Source organism: Symphodus melops (assembly GCF_947650265.1).
Source record: "Symphodus melops genome assembly, chromosome: 3".
NCBI lineage: Eukaryota > Metazoa > Chordata > Actinopteri > Labriformes > Labridae > Symphodus > Symphodus melops.
Genome location: NC_136693.1, coordinates 4,604,758 through 4,617,314, shown reverse-complemented (window position 1 = coordinate 4,617,314; position 12,557 = coordinate 4,604,758). Strand labels below are relative to the sequence as shown.

At 37.2% G+C, this 12,557-nt stretch overlaps 1 protein-coding gene and 1 long non-coding RNA gene across 3 annotated transcripts in view; both read right to left on the bottom strand.

The window, feature by feature from the left end:
- luzp2 (leucine zipper protein 2) overlaps positions 1–12,557 on the bottom strand; it is a 158,287-nt gene that overhangs the window by 91,648 nt on the left and 54,082 nt on the right. The gene's annotated exons all lie outside the window — the stretch shown is intronic.
- On the bottom strand, positions 10,763–12,317 carry LOC306821700. The gene is made up of 2 exons (XR_013778829.1): positions 12,136–12,317; positions 10,763–11,228 (listed from the first exon to the last, which is right to left on the bottom strand). It is a non-coding gene; the product is annotated as an uncharacterized lncRNA (long non-coding RNA).

The following is a 12,557-nucleotide window of genomic DNA, read 5'->3' as shown; positions in this document are numbered from 1 at the left end:
CTAGCTATAATAGATGTGCATAATCCAGTGGAAATTAGTGATAATCACTTTATAACACTAACATACACTACTAGATAAGGATTAGCACTGACGAGCATGTATTATACATACATGTATTATATAAATGGTGCTTAGTATTGAATAGAAAGTGTAAGCAATCAAAAAGCACTAGCGCTGCTGGAGGATCAGTCTATTGAACACAATACAACGGTAAACATGGATTTTGAGGTACATCAGATATTTGCTTGCTGGGAAAGAAAATCTATTTCTCAATGGGATTCCTTGTGGCTTTCTAAGTCACCATAGTGGAGCGTTTCTCGATTAATCACGGAAACAAGAACAAAACAGCAGCAACAGATCATAGACTATTAAATATTAAACCCCTGGCATAGACTATCTCTTAGCGTGTCAGCTAAACCATCTCCTGTATATACAAATGGAAGTATAAAATGTGATCAAGCTGACTTCAGGGTGATGCTGCAGAAGACGACAGGGTTTCAGAAGTGCGTCTTTAATGCACAGCTGTGTGTTTCTGCTTCTCCGAGGCTCAGAGTAGATACGGGGGTTAGGGAGGTGGGGGGAACTATGATGACACCTGTAAACACCAAAGGCTTTTCATGTCAAAGCTCTGCAGTAAAGAGAGCACACATTCTGTTTCATTAATGCATTGATGTAGCCACTGCAGTCAGACAAGCTCTCCCCGGGAGAGCACCCGTGTCCTCGAGCTCAAAAATGATGAGGGTGAGTACAGAATATGGTAACTACAAACTACAAAAGAGCATACCATAATAAAGCAACGCCATAGACAATGATATAGTTTTATTACCATGATAGTGCACTGTTTTTTTATGCAAACTGACTGATGCAGGAGTAACTGCTTGACAAGTTGTACATACAAAAGCCAATTTCACACATGCACTGTTCTCTTTAAAATGTCCTTTGATGCAGAGAGAGTGCAGTCTACCAAAGTTAATTACTTGTGTGTTAAACATTACTGGCCAATAAAACTGATTTTGATAGATTTGTTGTCCAGTGGCTTAACCCTCGTTCTTACCTGTGGACTATAAACCTCTAAGGCCCAGGGTCTACACCATCAGAAACACGGTTAACCTACAACTAACAGGGTGAATAAAAAAATAAATAAAAAAAGGTTTGCTTTTTTTGTGCTTTTGACAAAACATCATTTGTGTTGAAAGAACACAATGTTCACATCACAATCTCTGCTTCCTTCAAATGTGTGGGACTATTAAACTGCCTGGTGCTGATGATGTACACAGTGTTGCTTTTAAAAGAGGCTCTCAGGAGTCTACACAGTCTAAAGCGTCTCATTAAAGTGCTGACCAGGACAAGCTTTTGTCTGATGATTGCAATGACAGACGTGCTGATAAAGGCATTCAGGTCAGAGGGACAACCTTGATGTAAGCATGCAAACAACCACAAATCACATCAACCTTCAACAAAAGCAATTTTCCAGGGACCGGAGCCATCAGTCATTTAGGTGAAAGTAGGTTTGTTGTAATGCAAACGCACACACATTACTAAACTTCCATCAACAATGACAAACTGGCAATAAAAATGAGACACATTAAATGTGTTGATGAATTACAGGGAATAGGCCAAGATTCTCCATTTAGACTGCATGGATTTTCTATCAAATTTATAATTACACTTATTAGCATATTAAGTACAAAAATCAGCTCTAATCTGCAGGTCATTTGCATTGCTTTTCATGAGCTACAGGCCGCGTTAAACTGCATTAAAAACGAAATTATTTAACGTGTCGACAAATAAGAGCGATCAGTCGATGGACTGAAACGAACCGAGGTTAATGGAGGTCTTCGCCCTCAGTTGATAAGAAAGAATATGAGCATATGTGGCCTTGCTCAAGTGGGAAAGAAAGACTATTGAAAAATAGGATTTTATTCTGGCCATACTAAGATAATTATCCATCCTCCATATCTGATATGTTCCTTCATAAGACAGCTATTAGACACCAAAATGACAGCAATTAGGCTGTTTAAAAGCCACTAGTAGTCAGAGCTGAAAGCTCATCGCTAAATCCAGGGAAAGATGAAAAAGAAGAAAATGAGGCTCATCCACATTGATTATTCTAAGAGACGACTGAGAATGAAAAAGAACATAGAAAACAAAGAAACATGGCTCATCCTCCTTTAACAGGCTGGTTTAAAACAAAATCATTTGAGAGATGAGTTCAAACAGCATATCATAGTGCTACTTCATTTATTTTTAGATGACATCCTGAACAAACTTAATACAGAGAATTACATTGACCCAAATATTGTCACTAAATATATACAGGCAATGTGAAACAAATTTAGTCAACGAATTAACACAAATGTGGTCAAAGGTTGTTGGCCCTTCCTACTGTTGTCATGGAAGTTAGCATTTCAGAGAAGAGAAGACTTCCAGAAAATCTAATGAAATACTTGTGAGGCACACCTTTGTGGAGCTGCTTTTGTTAGTCAGAAAGAGTAACGATTCATACTTTGAAATACAAAACCAAAAGCTTTGCTTTTAGGGAGACAGCGTTCAGCTTCTTCAGCACAAAGCACTTTTCTTACTGCTTTTGTATGGGCATAACTCAGCTCCTGTTCATTGTGCTATTTCAGAGGAAACCGTCGATCAAACTATTTTTTGCTGTGCTCTCAGTTAGCTGGCCTCTCAAGCTTTGCCATCTGTTAACATGCTTAATGTGCTGGATTCTCTTCCAGCTTGACCCTGTCTCTAAACACATTTCTGCATTGAGAAAGCATCCATCTCTTTGTGTTGTTCTCTGCTGGCTCAGTATCTTTTACAGTTGAGTAAAGCTGCTATGGACGTTTTTCTCGGAAGAATAAACTACTACTTGATTATTTTTGTTGGGGGGAAGCCACTTTGCCCTGCGGCAGCCTATTTGAAATGGGTTCATCATTCATTTCTCAGATCTCCTGCAAAAAGCTCATCTTGTCCATGAATATTAATACCATAAAAAAAAATAGTCATATCTTGCAGCTAAGCACTAATGAAAATGCAATTTCAGTGTCCATTTGCATAACAGTGAGGTAGGATATGGGCCTCATGTGCTGTCTAACTGGGCATGAAACAGGATTAGACAGATTTATTTCTAAATGGAAAGATTATGGTCACACTTATTTGCTGAATTAGATTCTACAGTATAAACCCACACGTTGTGTATGATTACTTGAGGTGTTTTAATGTTCACTTGCTGATGGATAGCACCAACTATTCCAACCTCATGTTTTCACAATTTAACCTCTACATAGTGTGCACTAAGGTCCAAGTTTTCATAAGTGTTTTCCTTTTTTTCCCAAACTAAGCCTAAACTATAAATTGTGCACAGTGAAAGGGCCAGTGGTGATTTTAGAGTCTGTTGGGGCCCCAGGCAAAAATCAATTGAGGGGCTCTCCAACCAAGATCTTTGCCAGTGTCCCAATGCATACTCCTCTTACTCTTTTGTCCTCTTTCTTTTTCTCTCTGAAAAATAATAATAAATAATTCCTCTCCATTTTCTACTGTCATTGAAAAATTTACACATTTTGGACCACTGCTGTCGTTATAAGTTAATGTGCCTTTTGACAAGCAGCCCCTCTGAAAGGGGTACATTTGCATTGTCAGGTCCCTTCTTCAATGTGTTGGTGGATCATTCACGCAAACTGCTGGCTTTGGACAGTAATCAATTCAAAGATTTAAATCCTGTTGTCAGGGACTATTACTGCATGTCATGGCCTCTGCCTCCCATCATTTTGTGCCTCTTCTCTATGAACTGTATAATACAGTAAAAACGCCATAACAATGGTCTTTAAAAAGGCATTCAACTGGAAATGTTTAAGGGTTCTGCAGTCATGAATCTCCTACTCGAGACCTTTTATCGCAAGTCTACTTTTGTTGTGGTGTTTTCTCAGCTGCCTGTGGATGTCCTTCAACGATAGAAGTGGTTCTAAACTCATACAATAACCATTTAATAACTTATTATAAAGAAAGCATCTCCTTTGGCAACCTCATAAGGTTCTATCGACAGACAAACTCGAGGGGTTAAAAGGTGTACCTCAGTATCGCTTTAATGCCCTGAGCGCACACCAGATTCCAAATAAAGCAAGTTTCTTTTCACTTCAAGGATAGAATGAAAAAATTCAGTTGACCCTGCATCAGTCATTTCTCATCGCTTAATAATGTCAGCCCTCAAACTTTACGCAACCTTACCTGAACACTGTATGGTGGTGCTGCTAAACATTTCAGTAGACATAATGTAGCTCTTTATTCCTGTAGATCTTCAAAAAGTAAAGTTTAGCAATTCACCTTAGGGAAAGTCTTGGCACTAAACCTATAACAGGCTAAAAAGTCCAACCTCTCTGCATATTTACATATTGAGCGAAATAAATGATATGGAAGATTATACAGGCTATAGTGTGGCATGTCTTTCCAACTTAATAAACAATATCGGACAGAATAATCAAAAGTCTAAAAGGCAGGAGGAAAAAATACCTAAAGTTTGTCAGCTCTTTTCAATATGTCGAATGATTAATTTAGACAGTGAAAAACTGTTTTGAAAAGGTTACGGAAATATGGCTCAATAACCTTGAAATTGACAGCAGTCTTCTCTTGATTTATTCCTGCCATAAACGTTTTCTGATGAGTCTGTGGTTTCATTTTCAAGTGTTCTTCAATAATGTGTGATGTTTACTTCATGAGCTATATGGTCATTGTTAAGTAAAAATGGCAGTATTTTATTTCTTTAGGGCATGGCTTCTTGTGGTTGACAAGTCACCATCATGGTGACATGTCAACCACAAGAAGCCTATTGGAAAGTACCAAGGGAATAAACTGCAGAAACACTGTACTGTGTAACATATTTGCACAATTTGACATTGTGTCGGGCTTTGCCTATATTACTATTTGGAAATTGTATTCATTTAGGCAAAAAAAGAATTACATGATATAAAGACTTTTGTTGTTTTTGTTGCCTTGGACTCTAAACAGGGATATTGTTTGTTTTCTTATTAGAACTATATCAAACCCTAAAATGGTAAAGTTTGTATAGCACTTTTATAGTATTTTCTAGCAGTGGGAGCTACTTGGGGTGCAGTGTTTTTGCCCAAGGACACATCGGACATGTGACTGCGGGATGGCATTGGCCAAACACTCAAACTGTAGACTCCTAAAGTGGTTACACTTAGCAATGGTTGACATCATGGTGGTTACTTACTGTGACTATGTTTAAAAGTGAAATACATTCAATCCAGGGTTTTTCTTTGCACATTATTTATGTTGCTCTTAAGCTTCTCTTCTCAATGGACGTTTCAGTCTTGGAAGTGAGTAAATAATAATTACTGTCAAGAACAAAAGGGCTACATGCATGCAACATTTTGCTTATCACAAACTGCTGTTGTATTTGTTGTATAGCTTGCCATTTGTAATATTAAGCACTGGCTTTTACATTCTGCAATTTTCTACATTTGACAGGCAGTTTTTCACATTTTGTCCCCTCCAGATCCTCAATCTGCTGGATGTTTACCGTACATTTATCCAAGCACATATCATAGCTAAAACAACTTCTATGCAAAGATGTTTCACAATGTTTCAAAATATTTTTGTGCATCTGTTCACATTTGATATCAGTCTTGGTATTGACTGAGTCTGGCCTGTTTCAACACTGGGTGCTGTCACTGACTTGTTCTAAGCTTATCCATGCTCTTCACTGACATTAATTAGCTCAGCATGGATTGGCACTAGCTAATCCGTTGCACTTGGATTGCTAACACGAGTTCAGAGGAGAACATGAAAGGCTCACGAGAGGCTGTTTGTTTGAGGCACTATACAACCTCTTTTTTATCAAACAGCAGGCAGTTGAATAAACAGGTTCACTGCACTCGTTTTCATGACTAATCCCAAGAGATGCTTCTCTTATTTCTAAGAAAACAATGTGACAGAAGTACAGTTATTTTGACATTGAAACAAGTGTTCTGTTGTGCAAAAGTGTTATGTGAGAACAATTTAAACTCACATGATGGACTGCACAGCAGAAAATAAAAAAAATAGCCACATTGGGGTCTCCCATTAGTTTGTGAAGTCTTCCGTTTGGTGTTTTGGCCTTGGATATCTTGGTTACTATGAACCAGATTTGACCAAGTTATGAATACCACAAAAAGTGTTAATAAATAAAGTTAAAAGCAGGTTAATTATCCAATCCTGTTGCATCCAGTTGTATTCTAGTTTCTGTCAGTAAATTATAATCCAACTGGCCATCATAAACATGCAGGATATAGCAACTGCTTCACTTTTGAAACCAGGGGCTACATCTACATCTCACTTGTACAGACTTGGCATAGACAGTCTGATTCGACAAAGTCAAGCCAATGCAAAAGTACTATAAATCGGGGTGTTAGCAATAGTACTAATATAGAAGAAATATCCATTTTGAGTTAAACAAGCGCAAGTTCTGCTTTGGGACAATCACTTCTCTAAGAATTATGACAATACTTCATCAATTTATGTGGTATGTGTTCATAACTCCATACACAAACTGTCTTCAAAGGAAAATGTGTTCTCTGTAACAATGTTTGAAGATAAAATGATACGTGAGAACTTATGGTGATGGGTCAGCAACAGTGAAACCATAATTCTCCTGGTAGCTTTTAAGCTCTAAACGTGTTCCAGTGACCATTTTTTTATTTATTTTTAAATGTTATGTATTTTGTTGAGATAATTCAGAAAATACGGCATACAATTGTTTAACTTCTCCATGTTTTAAATGTCACAAATAAATCTCTATAATGCAACTCTAACTTGTGTTTTTATAGTCTCAGTTAGTCATAATGAAATAAATTATTATTTTTTTATTATTTTTTTTTTCTATGCACAGAGTTGGCTAAGATACAAACATACAGTATCTTTTCTTACCCCTCAGTGTATGAAACATGCAGTTGGTTGTAAGCAACATTACTCAGAATGACTGGGTTTAAAATGAACATAATATTGCATTAAGCACTTATAAGACCAATACCCTATATCCATTTGCAGTGCACCACACACCACAGGAGGGTTTTTTTTTTTCATTTATCCAACACTAATGTAAAAGTAACAACAACACTGTGTGAAAACAGTCTATTAGCACTGTGTTCAGTTAACTCATTACTGCATCTGTTCTATTGATTCACACTTTTCACAATTTTAGGACCTTTTTGTATGTGTGTGAGGCTCTCTTTCCTGTATAAAAGGTGTAGCAGCAGTTTCCCAAACTTCATTTTTATCATAATACCTGGTTCAAACAATTAACACTGAATGTTGATCTCTGACATGACGCAGTAATAATGAGCACACATGCTGGTTGCAAATCAGTGACAGTGACTTTTATCACTATTGAATTTCTTCAAATTGCCATCTTACTTTGGAGATCTGCACAATGTTCTTCTACAGTGAGTAGCTCTAAATGTGGCATATGCCTGATGAGCCACATTTCTCCTTCCAAATTGGACGAATGGAGGAAGAATTGCATGCCTTGCACGAGAGACAATTTCATCACAGACAAGTCTTTAATGATGTCTCATCTGCATTTTTCAATTTGAATGGCGACAAAAATAGATCCTTGGCCAGACTGTAGAAATGAGTCACATTTAATGGATAGCAGTGAGACAATCACCTATCAGAGGCTTACGTGTCTATTTTACCAATGACTCATTTATATGACTGTCAAAATCCAGAGTTTCAAGTTAACGATCATTTCCTGTTTCATATCATAAACACAGCCTGAGAGTGTGTTATCACTTATCTTATTTTACTCTTGTTCACATTTTAATGGAATCAGGTTTGTTTATTTGACTGTAGTTTTTGTGTCGATGGCAGTGAAAGTGAGCTCATGCATCAATTTAAACGAGTCACAACACAACATACAACAAATGGCAGTAATAAATAATAATCCTTACAGTAAAGATAATCACTCAAGCCCCTTTTCTTTTAATTACTTAAATGGTCTACAAAAAAAAAAGTAATTTAAGCCATATCATAGTGGATAAATTGTTGTTTTGAGCTATTTAAGAAAGTGCTTCTTTTGTCATTCATGTATCGCTTTAAATTGAATATTTTAGTTTCTTAAAGGGAAAGTTTGGTATTTTTGAAGTAGGGAGCATACATTGAAGCATCTCCTGTGGCTGACCTGACAAGTACCTTATATGACCCAATCCCGAATTATCCCTTTAAATCTGGCCACAAGAAAGATTTGATCATTTGTGGTACTTTAAAACTACTACAGCATAATAAACTGTTAAATAATGTACCATTAAAATGATAATCAATTGTCATCGGTTTTATTCTTAAAAAAAAAAATGGTATTCACAAAGCTTAAAAAAAGCAAAGGAAAAGTTAACAAAACTGTGAAACAGGATATGAAAGTACGTTAGTCAAACTTTTCAAGAAAGGAATTATTTTTTCATCACAAATATAAATTTAATAGAGCCTCATTATACAATGATGTGCAAACTCAAATTGAACATCCAAGGACTCTGAATGTTGCTGGCACTATATCTCTTCTTCTACTACTACATCTTGTTATGCACTGACATGCTATTTGCATATGTCATGTGCATTTTCAGACCCTGTGAGTGTTTCTTTCCCCACGGAGTCCCCTGCCCTGCTGAAAGCTGGGGCCGAGGCTTCGCATGTTGGCTGAGCCAGTGACAACATGGAGGCTCTTTTGCCACAGCCAAGCTGCCAACACCATTAACATTTGGACAAATTCAGCTGGGAGACTGAAGAGGATCATAAGCTGATGAAGTGCGACAGATAACGGCTAAAGCTAACACTGCGTCAAAGGTCAAAACGGCTCGTTTGTCGCTCTGGATTTTGCATTTTTTCTTCAACATGGCTCATGCTTTAAGCTCCGAACGGTGTCGCCTCTTCATCCCAAAGGCAGAGCAGAGAGTGGTGGCTTAAACTCATCCCTCCCTCTTTCTCACCCTTCCCCTCGGCTCGTTTGTCTCTTTATGTGAGCGTCAAAGTCTGCAGAATCTCTTATTCTGGTTTCTCAGAGTCCTCAATTCGTTCATGACCTCAAAGATCACAGATAAGCCACAAAGATTTAGCTTTAGTTCACCAGTGCTTTCTTCCTCTTTATGTGCTGGTTGGTTTTTTATTTAAAATGTTAAAAAAAAAAAAAAAATGAAGGTTTAAAGTCGGCTGATGTTCAAATGACACATTATAAGCCAAAAAATCCATCCTGAGAAATAGGTGTGAAGAATAAAGGGCCAGCTTATGAAGAAAACTGTGATTGAAGGATTAGAAAAAAAAATCACTCTGGAGGAACAAAAACATCACACGTATTCTAGCAGATATGTTTCTGTTGTTAATCTGTTGAGTAATTAAGCATTAATGTGTCATTTTAGCCAGATCTCACAGTCAGACACCTACAAAGCTTTCATCAGTGCAGGCCTAACAAGCGCCTGTGTCCCCACCATGACTCATTTTCCAAAAAGAAACGGCAAAGAAAAATACATTTCATATTTGACTCTGGAGTCTTTAAACCAGTGGGTGTGGACTGTAGCTGTTTCCGTTCTACGTTCGTGAAGCTTTTTTACGGCCCTCATGGGCGCTGTCATCTTGGAATTTTGCAACCAGAGTCTGCGCAGTAGGGTCCGGCGGGAGGAGCCCTGGCAACACGCCCCGCCCACTTTGCGTACCGCTCTGATAGCTTACGCAGCCCAGCTACGCCAAGAACTTAAGAATCTTTACGGAGAGAAATTCATCTACCGACCATAAACGTGAGTAAAAAAACCACCATATATTTCAAGTCAAATATCTAAACGTAGTTCATTCAGAAATTAAGAAAATCACACTTTTTTTTATTAATTATTGAATTTAAACGTTTTTTCTTTGTGTCCTGTATGTCTTGTTTATTGCTACTGGATGCCTTGAATTTCCCTCAGGATCTATCTATCTATCTATCTATCTATCTATCGATCGATCTTCTTTAACTCTGTGGGTTATTAAACCTTTTATTTTTGGCAAAAAACGAACTAAAACTATTTTAAGCTAAGTTAGCAACATAAGCTGTGTACAGATCTAACATATGCTGGTGAACATATGTTATATGATTGAAAGTAGTGATGCACATAGTACTTAAGTTATATCTGCTGTCAGTAGTTACTTCAGTTCTATGTACATTTACAGAGTATATGTGTTTCTGTGCATAACTGTGGAGTTGGTAAATGAATCTGTTTCATTAAGGTTTCTGTTTGTATGGACCTTTTCTCTGGTTCTTTTCCTTGTCTAAGATGTTTATCTCATTGTTTTTTATTATCCTCATTTTAGACACAAGGAAGAAGAAAGATGGCTGATAGATACCCCTGCCAGCTCACCTGATGGTCTCCCTTACTTTGTTCTCCTCTCGGTGAACACCTTTGGACTGTGGAAGGAAGAGAGCATGCAAACTACTCACAGAGAGACTCCTGTCAGACAGGGATTCAAACCAGTAACCTCCTCACTTTTATAACTGAACCATCATTCCCACTATGTGTTATAAATCAAATAAAGTGTTTATTGATTTAAACCTTTTCTCTCCTGTTTTAAGCTGTAAAAACATAGAATGTCTCATGTTCTTGTAGGGCAATGACAGAAGTCACAGCTAGGAAACAAATAGCTTTAAAAGTACATCAACACTCGAGTGCTGAACATTTAATGCAGGTTAGTGTTAAAGACAGCATGCACATAAAGACAGTAGAGTGGTATGATACAGACACGACTGAGAAGGCAATTACATTATTATATTTTATTCAATCACATGAAATGTAACACTAGTCTTGTAACTTTAACAAATACAGATTGTGCTTAAAAACATAGTGTGGTATTTTAAGCTACTTTCTTTCACTTGATTGTTCAGTTAGATGGAGGTAGTATTTAAGGTTTTTGTGGGTTATACAGGTTTGAAAGAGGCAAATGAGTGCACAGTATTTTGAAGTTAAAGCAGATTAATCTAAATATATCAAAAAGCTAATATGGCTTATAAGAAAAACCTCGGTATTAAACAGCCTCTCTTTTCTTCCCTTCATCTTTTGAATGAATTGTCAAACATTGCTCAGGACGTGCGAGCTGCGTCCTCTGTGGCTCAGGCGCGACACTCGGCCCACTGTTTCACATCAGACCGCCGTCCAGTGTAAGATCAGACCAAACGCCCTGGTAAGAGAAGCAGTGGTCAGGTCCTGCAATCCTCCGAGGACGAGCTGGAAGAGAGAGAGAGAGAGAGAGAGAGAGAGAGAGAAAGGAAATCCTCAGTTTAATGTATAATATGTTGGTGAAAACAGGGAAATACCTATTAAAAGACATAAAATCTTCATTAATGATTATAGATGCAAAATAAAAAACATTAATATATCATTTTGGGAGAAACGTGATCTTTATGCCTTCTTTTATTGAGCCTGTCTGTCTCCTCCTAACCACCATCACAAGCAGCCTGTTTTTGTAGTCTGTGTCAAGTTTTGTGAAGTTATAACACAATTTATTAATAAGCGTCATTAAATGTACAACATTATCAACTTGTGATTATTGGATTGGTAATGTGTGTGTCAGCTCATGCTGAATATTTGACAAGTTTAAGCAGCATGATGCTCGGTTAATATTATATTACACCACCGCTGATTGTTTGTGCTCATGTTTCTGTCAGTCTCTTAAATCAGACAGAAGTTAAATCAGAGCTTACTTTAGTTTTATCCTGATATCTAGAGAAATATTCTACCTCATTATACAGTATTATAAATATCAGGCTGCATGGTGACATGTTAATCTCTGTATAACACACTCTTTACACAGACTGTAAACATGTACACTTACTTTTTTAAAAACCTTACCAGACCTATTTCTTATTTACTGAAACATAACTATACAGTCAATGAACGGCATCTATGAGCTGATTTTAATTACGATGTTTTGGTTTTAAATACAATTTCACTCACAAAAACGATATAACAATATCAAGAAACATATCATGTCAGTTATTAGGTTTGCTCATATGAAAAAGTAAAATAAAAAGATAAATCATGCCTGATAACTAACCTAGCTTAGACTGCTAATATGTTAGCTTGCTCGATAGCGCTTTAAGCAATGACACATAAATCAAACTTTATTACTTACCGAAAAAACTGCAAAGCTCCCTTAGAGTCCACAGGTCCGTGACATTAGTTTACTGCAGAAAAAACAGCTTTCACCAGCTCAAAAAAGACGAAAAAACTGAACAGAAAAGCTCCGTGGCATCTGGGCTTCACTTCACGACGTAACTACTTATTTACCAAGAGCGCTACGCAAGATCCGCGGCTGTCAATCATCGCCAAATATGACGTAAAATCCCGTTTTTTAACCTCAAATAACTTATTTAAAACAAACTTCACAGAAAAATGAGCACTTGAACACCATGTAGGGTGATAATATCTAATGATCACAGCAGAGTTTAGGTCTGGAAAAAAATTATGTGACGAGTATTTTAACTTAACAGTTTGACCCAAGTCCCGTCTGTTATCATTGAGGAGGCGGGGTTTATGACCTATACTGCAGCCAGT